Source organism: Mauremys reevesii, linkage group 2 (genome assembly GCF_016161935.1).
Source record: "Mauremys reevesii isolate NIE-2019 linkage group 2, ASM1616193v1, whole genome shotgun sequence".
Lineage (NCBI taxonomy): Eukaryota > Metazoa > Chordata > Testudines > Geoemydidae > Mauremys > Mauremys reevesii.
This window is the reverse complement of record NC_052624.1, coordinates 58142499-58158920: the sequence shown is the minus strand read 5'-3', so window position 1 is coordinate 58158920 and position 16422 is coordinate 58142499. Positions and strand designations below refer to the sequence as shown.

Below are 16422 nucleotides of genomic sequence, written 5' to 3'. Positions count from 1 at the left end.
TATTGTGAAGATAAATTCATTAGTGTTTATGAAGCACTCAGATACTAGAGTGATGAGAGGTATAGAAAAGCCCATGAGGAAGTTAATAATTTTGTTTTCAGAGCAGGGTTTGAATGGCATGGGGGCATACATTGAATGCTGAGGATAAAAAGAAATATTGACTAGCACTGAATTGTGATGTGCGGCAGGATGTGGTGGAGGCTGTACTAAAGAAGACAACTTGTCTACACAAAATTTCTGGCAATCAGGAATGATGCAACAGGAATATCGGGATTGCTTTAGGTTGCCACCTGTCCCAGTTTATCCAGACAGTCTGTTTTGGCTGTGTTCAGGGTGCTACTTAGGCTCCCAGGTGCCCAGTTTCCTTGCACCTTGGCAACCCATGGCACCTGAACCAAAAGCTTAGTTACATTGCAGTGTGAGAAGTGCTGGCTGGCTTAACGCCAAGCATTCAGCCCTCTGCTCAGCCTCGAGCTGCCTCCCTACATGCAAGCAAGCTCCCAGACACAGTCCAGCAAGCAATGGGTGTGTGTGGGGAGAGGTGAAGAAATGATGGAGTGTGCAGGGCCTCAGGGAAGAGGTGGAAGAGGGGTAGGGCCTCAGGGGTTTTGGAGTTTTGATTAATATCATGACACCAAAATTTTGACAATGCATCCCTTACTGATGATCAATGCCCTCCTTGAAATCTCAGTGGAGAGCTGTCGCTTAAAAACGGATGGCACAGTTATAGCCTTTTACCGTCAAGTTTAGCAGCATATGGTTGTTGTGTTTAATACTGATTGATGAACTCTAGCAATAGATATTCCTTACCTTATCAAGAGCTGCTTGCACAATAGATTCACCTGAGTGTCCAGAGCAGAAGTGGCTTCATCCAGCAGCAGAATCCTGGGATTCCTTGCCAGGCACGGGCAATAGGCACTGGCTGTTTCTGCTCCTCCGCTCAGCTGAGCTCCCTTTCCCCACCATGGTGTTAAATTTCTGAGAAAACCAGAGGAGCATTGAGATTGCAGAAGGGTCAGTTGAAATCCTTTACACATCCACCCCATTTTCTGTTACTATCACAAACAGAAATTCCCTCTTTTAAAAGTTTTATGATGGATGCTCCAATAAACACTTTAAGAATAATTACTTCTAAAAGAAGTGTCTGGCCAATTACATTCAGTATTTTTTCCCTTTGAGGCAGAGGACAGTTTAAAATTTCTAATGATCATTTATATTTTTTTCTGTCTCACCTTCTAGTTGGCCAGAATTAGTATGTGGCGTGATGGTTTTCTTTAGCTTAAAGAATGTACTCTAAAATTAGATTTTTCAATTATTATAAAATAGAAGCAACTGAAGTGAAGAAGCAGACAACTAGACCTGGCTGAAGGAATCCAGCCATTTGATTGGCTAACAATAATAACCAGTGACTACTCAGGACCACATCAAAGCAATTTTGTTTGCCAATGTCAACCCAGTTTAAAAAACAAATAAGGACAGGAATATTGAGAGTGGGAAAAGATAGATAATACCTAGCAGAAGAAAACAGAATAAAACAATCTGGTAAATTGAAAATCTTCTCATTGTCCATAGAAATTCCTTATCCAATTCTATTAAAAAAATGTTACCACATGACATACAGTTAGTATTGTAATTAAGAACATTAGCCCAAATTGTCAATTGAATAAATGACAAAAGAGCAGTGAAAGCTAGTAAGCACCATCTATTTGCACCAGCAGAGAATTTGGGCCACAAAAATTCAGAAGAACCGAGAGAGAAACCAAAGAATTGGTCATAGTTATAATGCCTAAAAGTACATCAACTCACATCAGGCAGTCTGGATATAAAATCAAAAGCATTGGCTTTTTAGCTGCTTTCAATTTCAGAATCAGTAATACCCTCTGCCACAGCGAATGTTCTCAGCTATTGTTGTAGCAAACAAAATAGGCTCCTGGCTTACAAGGCCAATACGCTCTCTTAGCCACTTTATATTAAGTGTCCGAATATCTCTGTCCATCTAAGGTAATCTGAGTGGAAAGGCATAAATGAAGAGTTTAAGGAAATGTATTATGTTTAAAATAATTAGTTGTTATAATGGTATAATAATAATAATTGACTTAAGTATTTGTTTAGCAGCTTCACATGAACAAAGCAATAACATTGAAACAAAATGACTAGGAAAAATTAAAAATATATCTTCACAATCACCTCAAACTAGAGGAATGGAAGGAGCAGGATAAACAAAAAGGATATCCCTAAATATTTAAATCCAAATTTTGACTTCCCTTAATATCAGTAAAGTCATATCTAGGTTTTTACAATATTCTCATCATTATGGCATACAAGTAATGAAAATCAGATTCAGAATTTCTTTGGATGCTACATATCTTTGCTCTTTTAAGAATCCAATTTTTGTAATGTCCTTTAAAGTATAGGTGTAATCTAGTCAGGAAATTAATCTTCATCCTAGTAGCCAGGAATATCGACAGTTCATCCAAACTAACCTCTCCTTGGACTGGATCATAGAATCTCTGTAGCAGCTGAATAGCAGTACTTTTGCCACAGCCACTGGAGCCAACCAGAGCGATGGTCTTCCCCGATTGAACTTTCAGGTTCAGGCCCTTGAGAATCTGGAAATATAATCTTTATATGTTAGTCCAATAAATACAGAGCTGCTTAAATAAATGGTTTGTTTAGAAAAACATCATGATCAAGCCAATAATGAGAGGTCTGGTCTAACAGTGAACTGAACTCCCAGAACTGCTTTTAGTCCTTTGTTTCAATCCTGGTTGTAAAGCACTTTGAAGATGACAAGAAAAAGTTTTTATTACTAATAACAGTCTTGCTTTGTTCTATTCTTATTCTATAAAGACTGCCCTAAGAAAAGCCCTTTGGCTCTGAAAACAAAGTGGGTGTTTTAATATCCCCAATGGAATGAAGAGTCAGGGTATGACAATCTCTACAATTTACTAGGGAGGGATTAGTTATGGAGTAATGACACTTTTGTTGCAATGTTCACATTTAGGAACATTTTACCTCAGTCCATTTATCCCATCTTATAAATGTCTAATATTACTAGAGGCCAAAATATTTGTCTCCTGTGGGAACTCTTATGTATATTGATATTTAGGCTGATTTATGACTACACATTTTTTTTCAATAGAAGATCAAACCAATAGTAATATTGTTCTTGTCTCCTTATACTATACCAGAAGAGCTCCAGTTTTCCAGTAAGCTAATAGCAGATAAGCTTTGGTGTTTGCTTGACCAAGCAAGAGCATCATTCTCCACCCCTTTAACATCATTTCTCATCACGACCATCCCAGCTCTAACCTCCCTTTTTAGGTAAAGCAGAAAAGGGCATGTCAAGGTAACGCTGACAATAACTAGAGTCTTCAGCTCTCTGTGACCCGGTTCATTCCAAATTTAGGTACTAAATGGACATTGCCTTGATCTGGTCTGTTGATCTGGTCTGTTGATCATCTCTGGCTGGTGATTGATGAGAACCAGGTATCCAGGATGATTCTTTTAGCTTTGCCAGCTACCTCTGATACCATTAATAATGAGCCACTGCTGAAACAGGGTGGAGTCTGGAAGGGATGGATGGAATCATTCTTGAATGGCTCCATCCCATTCCAGCCACAGGCCCAAAGTGTGGCTCATCCGGCCCAGGGTTTCTCTTGTGTAGAGTGATGTGGGATTCTGTCTTGTAACCTTTCTGCTCAGTTTGCATGCAAGACCATTAGGGGAAGACAGTGAGAAAGTACAGTCTACACTGACTTCAGTATTCAGTTAACATAGCTCTAGGTCTCTGTTTCATCAGACCCAGCTTGGAGAAGTTGACTGGCTTAGCCAGCAAGTTACAGGGTGGGTTTGATGCAGGCAAGTCAGCTGTGACTCACCTCAGAGATGATTGAGTTTATGCTTGTAGGTTGGAGGAACCCATCAGAAGAAATGGCAGAGCTAACAGCAGCACACTCAGGTGAGTTTGTAACCTGTTGGATCCACAGCTGCTTTTGCACGCAGGAAGCAGTAGCGGCTAATAGCATTTTGTTTGTCTTTTGCACTTGGCCAGAAGGTTCTGAACTTTCAATTCTGGTACAGATGTCAATCCAGAGAGAAATATTAGATTACTGCAAAGTACCATACATGGGACTGTACAACAAGATGACTCCCCTCACAAAGTTCAGCGGGTGGAGAGCATGGAGGTCTGTTTCTTAGAGGGCATTTTCTGTAGGGAGAATCTTGCCTCCATGCTCTGTGATCTGCACTGGCTTCCATTTCATTGTCAGGAGTGATTTAGAATAATGGCTTTAACCAATAGGTCTTAAAATAGGTTGAGTCCTGGCTATCTCCAAGATCACCTCTCCCCACATGGGATATCACAGCAGCTGAGATCTTCTGAAGCACGGACACAAACAGCTTTCTGGGTTTAACCACATGAGGGCTGGAGGTGAGGCATTTTTGGTGAGAGAGCTTGAACGAAGAATTTGCTTCTGATTCAATTCACCAGAGGCCAAATTTACTCGCCTTCACATTATGCTGTAAGCCCCATTTGTTCTCCCTTGCTTTTTCCAGCAGGTGAAAATGAAGAAAAGGTGGTTGATGGTGATGAAGACAAAGCTTTAGTTTTGGAAGGACATTCATCCTGCATTGTTGTGTATTTTTGTAACTAATATAATAACATTTAGCTCTTACATAGTACATTTCATCCATATATCTCAAAGCACTTTAAAGAGGAGGTCAGTATTACTATCCCCATTTTACAGATGGGGAAACTGAGGAAGAGAGGTGAAGTGACTTGCCAAATGTTCCTTTGCAGGCCAGTGGCAGAGCTGGGAATAGAATCCTGGTTTCTTGAGTCCTCACCCAATGTTCTTTCAACAAGACCACACTGTGGTGTATAAATACCCAGAGTACAGGATGGGCACTTTAAAAAAAACTGAATTAAAATAAACACATTAAATTGATAAAATATCAGTTTTCTTTTTGGTCACACAGATAATGGCAGCAGCTTTTCACTGCAAAGATGAATTTAAAAAGATCACTTACTTTAACATCAGGTCTAGATGGGTAACTGAAATGGATGTTTTTGAATTCAATCTCTCCTTTGAGCTTATCTGGTCTGTATCCTTCCTTGGCACTGCTATCTATAAGACGGTGCTGGAGAGAGATTTTGAAAAGGTATTACACATTTGTGTGATTTTACAATTGTGGCTTTAGATGGATAAGTTGTTTAGGACAGTAAAAGAAACATTGCAACACTACATAGCAGTTTAACTGATCACTGATTGCTGCATTTCAGCTCAGATGATTCTGCATATCAGTGAAATGCAATCCTTGTGTATACCCTGCAAAGCATTTTGGGATAGGGGACAAGGAAAGAATAGGAGTAACTAGAATAATAAAACATCAACTATACCTTAAATCATCCATCTCCCAACATTTACAATGGGCCCAAATCCCTTAGCTCCCTCCCAGCATCTGCCTAGGCAGAATGTGGGTTGAGAATCAGTTCTTGGAGGAGTGATGCAGCCTGTAATTGTTGGTTGGCTTAAAATGCACAAGCAAAATAAACAAACTGGGGATTTATTACCAAGTCTTCATCTCTAAAAAGATACCATCATCCTGAGGCTCCCTGGTCTGAAGTCCAATGGAAAATTAGCCTGGCGCTAAATAGCCTGACCTGGAATTGCTCCTCCACTTCCCATGTTGCTGATCTCTGTTGGACTGACACTTTTCAATGACCCAGTAACCACCAGCAGAGTTCAAATCTTCTCTTTGAGTAGGAATGGGAAGTTTAAAGGGGACCTCCTAGGATCTCTCTGCTCCCAGCAAAATCAAAAATAAAACCAAACCCTTTTCTCTGAGTTCTGGTTTCTAATTGGTTCTGGTAGTAGCTTCCAGCTTGTGCTATCTCCATCCAAGACTCTAGGCAATCTGGGAAGCAGAGTTCTGAGCCTCTGTAGCCATCATTGCTGTAGTTCGGAGCGAGTCCCCTAAAGACTTGCTTAGTGTAATAGGTCAGGAACAACCAACTCCAGAGGTGGTTACACAGAGTTTGATCACCCTTAATTTAGTTTCTCTGGGCAAAATTCCGCCCTTTGTTATATCCACACAACCTCACTGACACCCACCAGCATTTATGGCCATAACAGAGGACAAAACTCAGTCCTTTGTTCTAATCTAATATGAACCTGGGACTGCAGATATATAACAAACTGCTGTACAAAATTCTAAGAGTTAGTTACTGAAAGAGTGGCATCCCTCTTCCCCAGCAACAGTATTACCAGAGCTTTCAACAGCACTGTTAATCTCCAAATCAAAAGCAGTTGAACTGAAATCATGTCCACTCCATATACTTGTGTTTTAAAGAGCAATGTCATTTCACTTAGCTCTTCACCACTTACTCTAAAAAATAAATGAATGAGGGAGTGACAAACCTAACAGGAACGAGGGCCCCAATCTGTAAAGTTGAGCTATAGATCTCAATTTCCCCCAAGTTTGCAATAAGCTCATTTAGGGCTTTGGTTAAGGCTCGTGTCTCCTTAATATGAAGAGAAATGTCGTCTTACTTTTGTTTTCAGTGGTCTGAGTCTATGGAGTTCATCCACTTTTTGAATTTTTTGAGAAATAAATCAAAAATTTCAGACTGCTAGAAAAGTGACATTAAGTACCTTACTGATAACCTTGTACACTTCATAGGCAGCACCTCGAGCATTGGCAACACTCTCCAAGTGTGGGGAGCCCTGTCCGAGAGAGAATGCGCCAAGGAGCACAGAGAAGAATACCTACAGGGAACAAAAACAGGAGCTAGCGTATAGTGGTTCCAGACCTGCAGTTTCTTTAGTGTCATGATAATCCTGGTGGTTCTGTAAGAGCTTTTCTAAAAAAAATATATATATAAAAAAAGAAAATCAAAACAAAAATTTCAGGCTGCATTTTTCCAGCTCACCCAGTTTTTATACAGTCCCTGGATTTGACACAGGAAGTCGTGAATGTAGCTATTGTGTGCAGCCACATGCCCTTTAACAGTTGGATTAGCTTTTTTTTGTTGCTGCTGCGTTCATTAACTCCCATTAAGAGAATAAATAGTGAAATTAGACATCTCTCCATCTCTTTGCAATATTAAAAACCGCAGCGTCCTCAAAGAGAGTTAATCCATTAGTTTGAGGCCCCAATCCTTCAAAGTGCACACTTAACATTACGCCTTGTGACTAGTTCCACTGACGTCAAGTTCTCATCAGAAGTCAAATGGGGCTACTCACAGTGTATAAAATGAAGCATGTACCTAAGTCTTTGCAGGATCAGGGCCTTATTCCTTTCCAAAGGAAAAATAATCTAAAAGTTTTGGTAAAGTACAATAATCCCTTGCAGGGATTAAAAAAAGAAAGATGGTCACATGGCTGTGACACTGGCAGACCAGGTGCCAGCTCATGCCAAAACTCCAGACCTCCCTGAATGCTTACAGATGCATAGCTGGAAGCCAGGCCAATTCATTTATGTATTATTATAGAGAAAAGTGATTGTTGAATGTATAAGAATGTATTTGGTGTTTAAACTTCATGAAAACTAATGGGACGTTAATGCATTGTTTTAACTAATGCATTGTTTTCACTTATCTGATCCTGTTATAATGCTGTAGCAAACATTCACATAGTGTTTGCCTCTGTCAGTAAATAACCCATCAAATGAGAAAGAAGCCCTGTGGAATGCAAATGAAGAACTTAACAGAAAAGTGTTAATTTCAAAGCAAGTGGTCATTGTGTGTGATGATCGAAGGTCAAAGACTCCAAATGTATTCCTCACTCTCTGCCATCAAAGGAAAAGCCCACATGGGTATTGACCTCTGTCAGCTTGTTTTCTGTGGAAGAAAACTATGAGTATGGATTCAGGGAAAAATCCTTCATCTCTTCACTGTTTGGATTCTTACAGGGCAGAATAAATGAACATGGAGATGCAGATTCCCTGAGTTATTCTGGGTAGCCCTGAGAAACTTTTGGGAAACTGGCACATCACTACATCTCTGCTACCATTTGGAATTATAGACTTACTCATCTGTACATATATTTTATCTACTTTAATCTCTCAATAACTCTTATTACCTTTTCTTAGCTAATAAACCTTTAGTTAATTTACTATAGAATTGTCTACCAGCGTTGTCTTTGGTATAAAATCTAGGATACCAATTGATCTGGCATAAGTGATTAGTCTCTGGAACTGGAAACAACCTGAATGTGGTGTGATTTTTGGTGTAAATGACCTTTTATCATGAAGTCAAGTTTGTCTGGGTGGCAAGATAGATTTGAGAGTCTGTCTGTGACACCATGGTAAGACTGGTATAGTGATCCAGGAATTCATATTTGTTACTGGCTTGGTGAAATCTAATTATAGAACACACCACCAGTTTAGGTGTCTGCCCTGTTTTCTGACAGCCTGCCCTGAGGTAGGCACTCATGGTCGTGAACAACTCCAGACAGCATGACAGTGACCAAATGAGATATTTGTTTAGGAACTTTGAGGTCTTAAATATGTAGATTCAACATCTCTGTTGATTTATATTAAACATATTTTAACATTTAGTCTGATGGGTACTTTGTGCCTGAGTAGAAATTATGGATCCTTTGATGCAGTACTTAAACAACAAAGCATTTTCTCTAATTTATAGACCATTTAAAAAAAGTTTGCCTCAGCTAATCGACTATACTGTGCTGTACTTACAATTAGCACACGTCCGATGTCATAATTCTCTTTCTCCTCCACTGTGAGTTTGGTTCCGTACCAAAATGCAAGAGCATAGGCTCCAAATAAAATAAACTCTGTGAAACCCAAAGATGTGTAGGTGGTAATGGATTTTTTTACTCCAACTTTCCTAGCATTCTCTAGGTTAACATCATATCTGAAAACAGATGATAAATGTTAAATTTGGTATGTACCCAGATGACATTCGGTTCCTAGCTTCCTCTCATGCTTCCAGGGTTTTCTGCCATAAAAATCAATTATCTAGATTCTTAGATGGTGTGAATCAACACAGCTTCATTGATTTTACATCAACAGAGGATCTGGCTCAATAATTGTCAACGGTAGGTCTCCCTTCTGGTGTTACTTCACTGAATGTGGCTGCTCTGAGTGAATTATCAGGTACACAGATAAACATGATATGTTGGGGAACAGTCAACACAGCTTTTGTAAATGGAAATTGTGCCTCACCAATCTATTAAAATTCTTTGAGAGTTTCAGCAAGCGTGTGGACAAGGGTGATCCAGTTGCTATAGCGTACTTGGACTTTCAGAAAGCCTTTGACAAGGTCCCACACCAAAGGCTCTTAAGCAAAGACATGGGCTAAGAGTGATAGAAAACAAAGGGTAGGAAGAAATGGTCAGTTTTCACAGCAGGGAGAGATACATAGCAGGGTCCCTCTGTGTACAGAGACCTGTGCTGTTCACATAGTCATAAATTATATGAAAAAGAGGGTGAACAATGAGGTGGCAAAAATTGCAGATGATACAAAATTATTCAACATAGTTAAGTCCAGAGCTGACTGCAAAGAGCTACAAAGGCATCTCACAAAACTGGGTGACTGGGCAACAAAATGGCAGATGAAATTCAATGTTGATAAATGCAAAGTAATGCACATTGGAAAATAATCCCAACTATAAATGAAAAATGACAGGGTCTAATTTAACTGCTACCACTTAAGAAAGAGATCTTATAGACATCATGGACATTTCTCCAAAAACATTTGCTCAATGTGCAGCAGCTGTCAAAAAAGCTAACAGAATGTTAGGAACCATTAGGAAAGGGATAGCTAATAAGACAGAAAATATCATAATGCCACTGTGTAAATCCATGGTAGGCCCACACCTCAGATAATGTGTGCAGTTCTGGTTGCCCCATCTCAAATAAGATATATTAGAATTAGAAAAGGTACAGAGAAGGGCAACAAAAATTATTAGTGGTTTGGAACAACTTCTATCTGAGGAGAGATTAAAAAGACTGGACTGTTAATCTTAGAAAAGAGATGACTAAGAGAGGATATGTTAGAGGTCTAGAAAATGAATGAAAAGAAAGTTAACAGGAAACTGTTATTTACCCCTTCATGTAACATAAGAACTAGGGGTCACCCAATGAAATTAATAGGTAGTAGGTTTAAAACTTACAAAATGAAGTACTTCTTCACATAATGCAGTCAACAACTCATTGCCAGGCCAAAAGTATAACTGAGTTAAAAAAAGAATAAGATGAGCTCATGGAGGCTAGGTCCATCAATGGCTATTAGCCAAGATGGTCAGGGGTGGAACCCTATGCTGTGGATGTCCCTAAACATCTGAGTGCCAGAATCTGGGACTGGATGACGGGTTCGATCACTCAAAAATTGCCCTGTTCTGTTCATTTACTCTGAAGTATCTGGCACTGTTACCTGGGGTTCTTTCAACCCAAAGCTCTGGTAACTTTACTCTGTGCGAGAAGGTGTCAGGAAATAAATCAGGGGAGACACGGCCGTCTGACCAATAGATGGCTGGCACAAACAGGACAACACAAGAGTGCTTTCACTTAAAGCTAAACTTTACTAGTCTCAAGCACTTACACATGTCCGCAATAAGTTAGTAAAACACCCCAACCCTTGATAATTACCAAAGCTGAGTGTGGCTTTCGAGTGATACAGTGGCAGCCCGTCTGCTGCTGGGGAACAGAAGATGCATCCAGAGGAGAGACTAGTCCCGAAGAGTCCCCAAACGAGTCCCCTTATTTATACATTAGTAATAGAATGACATGTCCCTTAAAGAAACCTTGTTAAGTAAGCAGTTTCAGCAAGAGGTTCCTTCTGATTATTGATTAAACAGGTGTGGGTCTTTCCAGAGCCTGCAGCCTTGAGACCCCAATAGACATTCCTGAGGGTACATCCTGCTCTTCTAACATGTACCAGCAACTTCAATACAATTCTCATCAGGAAGTACGTGGGGTCAAGCTGCCCTTCCATGGCACCCCAAAACCCTCTCCCTCCTGCCTTGGTCAAGCTGAGTTTGCTGAATGGCCAATTTACAGCTTGCTGACTAGGTTGCTTTTAACAATAAGCCATAGTGGTTTTAGGCACTTTACTGGTTTGCCAAAGTCTCCTGCACAGTTCTGGACACTGCCAGAAGACAGGATTCTGACTAGATAGACCATTAGTCTGACCTAATATGGGCATTCTTATGTAATATTGGAAAATTGGCCTGAAATTAATAACATGAAATTCAATAAAGAGAAGTGCAAAGTACTATACTTAGGAAGGAAAAAGCAAATACACAAGTTCAAACTGGGGAATAATTGGCTAAGCAGCAGTACTGCAGAAAAGAATCTGGGAATTCAAGTATATCACAAATTGAATATGAACCAACAAGGGGATGTAGTTGTGAAAAAAAGATAATATTCTGGAGTGCACTCAGGAGTATCATATTTAAGACATGGGAGGCAATTGTTCCACTCTACTTGTCTCTGGTGAGGCCTCTGCCGGAGTAGTGTATCGGTTTAGGAAAGGTGTGGACAAACTAGAGAAAGTCTAGAAGAGAGTAACAAAAATGATCAAAAGTTTAGAAAACCTGAGGAAAGGTTAAAAGAACTGGGCATGTTGGTCTTGAAAATTGAAGACTAAGCAGGACCTGGCTAACAGTCTTCAAATATGCTAAAGAGTGTTACAAAGAGGATGGTGATCAGTTGTTCTCCATATTCACAGAAGACAGGGCAAGAAATAATCAGGGTAATCTGCAGGAAGGGAGATTTAGGTTAGATATTAGGAAAATCTGTCTAACTATTAGGATAGTTAAGTACTGGAATGTATTACTGAGGAAGGTTGTGGAATCCCCATTATTGGAGGTTTTTCAGAACTGGTTAGACAAACTCCTATCAGAGATGGCCTAGCTATACTTGACCCTGCCTCAGTGCAGGGGGCTTGAATTGATGATCTCTCAAGGTCTCTTCCAGCCCTACATTTCTAGGATTCTATGAGTATCAGCTCGCAAAGGGAAGAGTTAGTGCTCACTCAATTTTTGAAGAAAAAGTACTTTAGATAAAACCAAACAAGTAAACAGAAGCCAGAATCCCCTTTGACTCCACAACCTGACAGTAGTTGTCTCCTGCTGAATGCTGTTGGAAGCCAGGAACTATTCTCATAAGCTAAATTACCAAGACATATGCCCATAGCAAGCAATCAAATACAAATTAAGCACCATATTATGCTAGTTAACCCCTGTGAGACAAGGACAAAGATTAACAGTTAGTTAATGAAAAAAAATTTCTTTTTGCTTGTGATTCCTTTACAAATTTATGGTTTTCCATCAATCAATAACAGCTTCTGTTCACTCATTAGCTATCTAATCCCCTTTAGCGTCTCAAGGGCATTACAGAAAGCACCGCTCAGCCCAGCAATGTTCTCAGAACATTTCAGGAGGACATGCATATCATTTTATTGTTCAATGACATGCTCAGAAGCTTTGTAGGAACCTCTCAACACATACATTATGCACAAAAATGCCCTGACCAAAAGTGGGAAGGCCCAAAATGAATGGCAGTGTTTACGCAGTAGTGAAGGGATCCTAAAATGATGTGCAATTAATTTCTTCCACATAAACTGTTCAGATATCATTGGTGCTGTTCAGATTAGAGCAGGGTCGGCAACCTTTCAGAAGTGGTGTGCTGAGTCTTCATTTATTCACTCTAATTTAAAGTTTTATGTGCCGTAATATATTTTAATATTTTTAGAAGGTCTCTTTCTATAAGTCTATAATATATAACTAAACTATTGTTGTATGTAAAGTAAATAAGGTTTTTAAAATGTTTAAGAAGCTTCATTTAAAATTAAATTAAAATGAAGGGCCCCAGACCGTGGCCAGGACCCAGGCAGTGTGAGTACCACTGAAAATCAGCTTGTGTGTCGCTTTGGCACGCTGTGCCACAGGTTGCCTACCCCTGGATTAGAGCAAGAAGAGGATTATTTGCAAAGCACTAAGCACGCATTTAACTTTAAGCATGTGGGTAGCCCCCTTCAAATCGATGACATAGGAAAGTGATAGGCAATCTTACCTAATGTCATGATCCAGTAAAACATGAGCTTAACTGTAAACACTTCAATCAATTATTTCAGTGGAGGCGATGTGCTTAAAGTATTTGCAGAAATGCTTTGTTGGACTGGAGCCTTAAAGAAGATTGCATTTTCTATAGCTTCAGCTTCCAAATTCAACTTCAGGTTAGCGTCAGAAGGAAATTGGGCCTTACAATGCCCCTCCATAATGTAGGTCAACTGAGTGATTGCAAATGTTCATGAGTGACAGAAAACATCTCCTTCCATATGATTATATTTATCTTCATCTGAACTTCTCAGCTGTCTGGGGGATAAACTGACAGATCATCTTGGATTTTTTTTAAATAACCACATCACTTTCCCAAATATTATGTACAATCAATAATTAGTTAAAAAAACTCACTTTGCTAATGCCTTCATCTGTCCATTGAAAGCAACAACTGTTCTGATAGAAGTCAAAATTTCTTCTGCCACAGCTCCTGCTCTAGCATAAGCAGACAGCTCTTTTGTAGTGAATGATGCCAGAAACTGGAAAATTCAGAGGGTAGGGGGAAGGGGAAAGTATTTTATGGAAATCTATTTAAGTGGTGTAAATTATGTACTGATACAAACGGTGATCAAGCACTTAGCGAAAGAGCCTAGAATTTAGGAGACCTGGGTTCAAGTCCCCACTCCAACACAGTTTTCCTGGGCAACTTCAGGTAAGTAACTTCTCTCCGTGTTTTACTTCTCCTTGTATAAAATGGGAATCCCCTATCTTGCATGGTGTTGTGAGGCTAAACACAATGAAGCTTAAGTAGGCACTCAGAAACTATAGCAATGGAGGCGATGTAAATAACTTAGCTAACTTAAATTATAGGTCACATGATTTGAGGACTTCAATGGCTCAGACATAGGTTTGATACAGGAGTGGGTGGGTGAGATTCTATAGCCTGCATTGTGCAGGAGGTCAGACTAGATGATCATATTGGTTCCTTCTGACCTTAAAGTCTATGATTCTCCTCCACCAGTGGTTGGGTGGGGGAAAAGAGGAGAGAAAACAAAATACAACCCATAAATGGAAACACTTTGTAAATTTTTCTGTGCATTACAAGCAATATCTACTAATGTGGCCACAGTTGATGAATGCTGATCATCCTCTTCCCATGTGGTGAATGGTGGTGACTGGAAGCAGTCCAGTCCTCCATGGCATGCCAATGGCTGCCTGCCGATGATCAGTGTAGACAGAGCCTTGCAAATTTTGGGGCAGGAGCCAGTGGAGTAGGAGAAGGGCTGCTCTCCATGCTCTCCAAACTTTAGGGTCATGTTGCTTTGGGGTTCACTCCCTCTCAATCTGTTTTTAGAGGTAGAATTCTTATTTGTTTTCCCCCAGCACTTACGATTGATCCAACTGCTGCTGCTGCAGCAAGGAGAGGGCTAACTGACAAAATCACTAAGGTCAGTTTCCACCCGTAGACGAATCCTATAACAATCCCTGTCAGAAACGTGGTAAAGAATTGTACAAATATACAGATCTTGTCTCCGATGCCTTCGTGGATGGTGTTAATGTCACTGTTAATTAAAAAGAGATTTGTTAACTTTGATGAATGCCTCCTCCTCACACATTTTTCTCTTTTGCTGGAGAGAAGCTTGTCAGAAGTTTAACTGTTCAAATCATTGGGTAGTAGGAATTTTGGACATGGATACTGAACAGCAGCAATGGCTCTTTGTGGGGCTAGGAACTAGCAGATCACAACTCATTGTCTGTGATGTAACCTCTAGATAGACTTCTGCCATTGCTACCCCTGCTCATTCACACGTGACCCAATTCATTCATGCAATAGCCAAAAGGAATAATCCATACAAAAACAGAAATTCACCCCCAAAACCTTTCATTACTTTTTCCTCCAAGTTCCCCTATGTATCCGATCTTCTTCAATTTTGTTATTAGATTTTAACATCTTTGAGACAAGGAATATCTCCATTTTGCATTATATAGAGTGACAAGCACAGTGTTAGTAAATTATTATTTGGAAAATCATTGTGTGTCACACTAATTTTTTCTTGCTATTTACATATGTGGGAGCTAGGATTGGTGAAATTCAAGCCTCTCCCATTCCCTCCAGGATTCACATCTTCCAAAAACTGGGCATATCCCTCCCTGCAAAAACTAAATCTGGAGAAACTCTGCATACCCTGATCATACCTTCCTCTGAATCCCTGCACAAGGGACCTGATCCAAAGATTCCTAATGATTTTTATTAGTTTTGGATCAAGTTCAAAATAACAACATAGTGCCCATAACTATGAGTGCAGTTTCATTTCATACAATGTCAGGGTTTTCAGAGTTTGTAAACTAGCTGAGCTGTTTATCTACAGTAGTTTGCAAAATAGCTCATAGACACTACAAAGCCAATCTCAGAGGAGTAAGATATTGCATTTCAAAGGATAAGCCTCGCAGTGGAAATGTTACTGAAACTCAAAATGAAGTGAAAATTATAACAAATTCCTCCTCAGATAGCAGAAATACTTTGGGTCTTAGTTAAAAAGGTTTCCTGGAAATTCCAGGAAATTCCCTGTAGCTATTTCTATAAAGGTAAACATCAAACTTCTTTTTGGCTCATGTTTCTGGTGCATAGATAAATAGAGCTTTCTCACTCCGTCAGTCGGGTGTTCAACATTCCAATCTGGCTGGTATCAAACCAAGCCATCTCCTGGTGAAGTATGGCGAAAAAAAACTTTTGTCGGATTCTTGCTGTCTGTCTTGCAGCTGAGGTCAGAAATGTCCAGACTTGGATGGTGCTCAGTATCACTACAGCAAAGCCAATACCCGCATAGTAGTAGGCAAACCTGTGGTAAAATAGTAAAAGTCCATAAGGTCAATTGCATCTTGCAAGATAAGTTAGACACATCAGGTCACGTTCAACCCTGCTGAAGCCAATGGGATGTAATTGAGGGCCAAATTTGGCTTACAGTCTAATGGACAAAAAAATACAAACTACACTGTGCTATTCTTATGAAAATAATTGCAGAGGTTCTTACCTGGTCATTTCAGCTTCTATATCCAAACCTGGCATTGCTGGACAAGTAGAGCTACTATTCATCACAGCTGAAAGATTAACTGTAACAAAGAAAAATATTCAGTTTTATTAGAACAGGCATAAAACAAATCATGGAGGTTTTAGGCCATAATCTTATGGGTGTTTTGCATGACACTACACTCCCTGCAACAGGGCTGTAGATTTATAACTTTCATGGTGTCCATCATCCTTCCAGTGGAGGATCAAGCAGGGCAAACTTCTGAGTCAGCTCAGAGGGTTACTGTAGAGTGATGGATTTAGCTCACTATGTCAAAGGGCACCGGCCAGATCATAGCTTCATCTGATCTGACCTTCTGATTCCAA

The 16422-nt window shown here is 39.8% G+C and overlaps 1 pseudogene; it reads right to left on the bottom strand.

Annotated features, from left to right (window-relative positions):
* Positions 1-16422, bottom strand: part of LOC120398548 — a 134297-nt pseudogene that overhangs the window by 37801 nt on the left and 80074 nt on the right.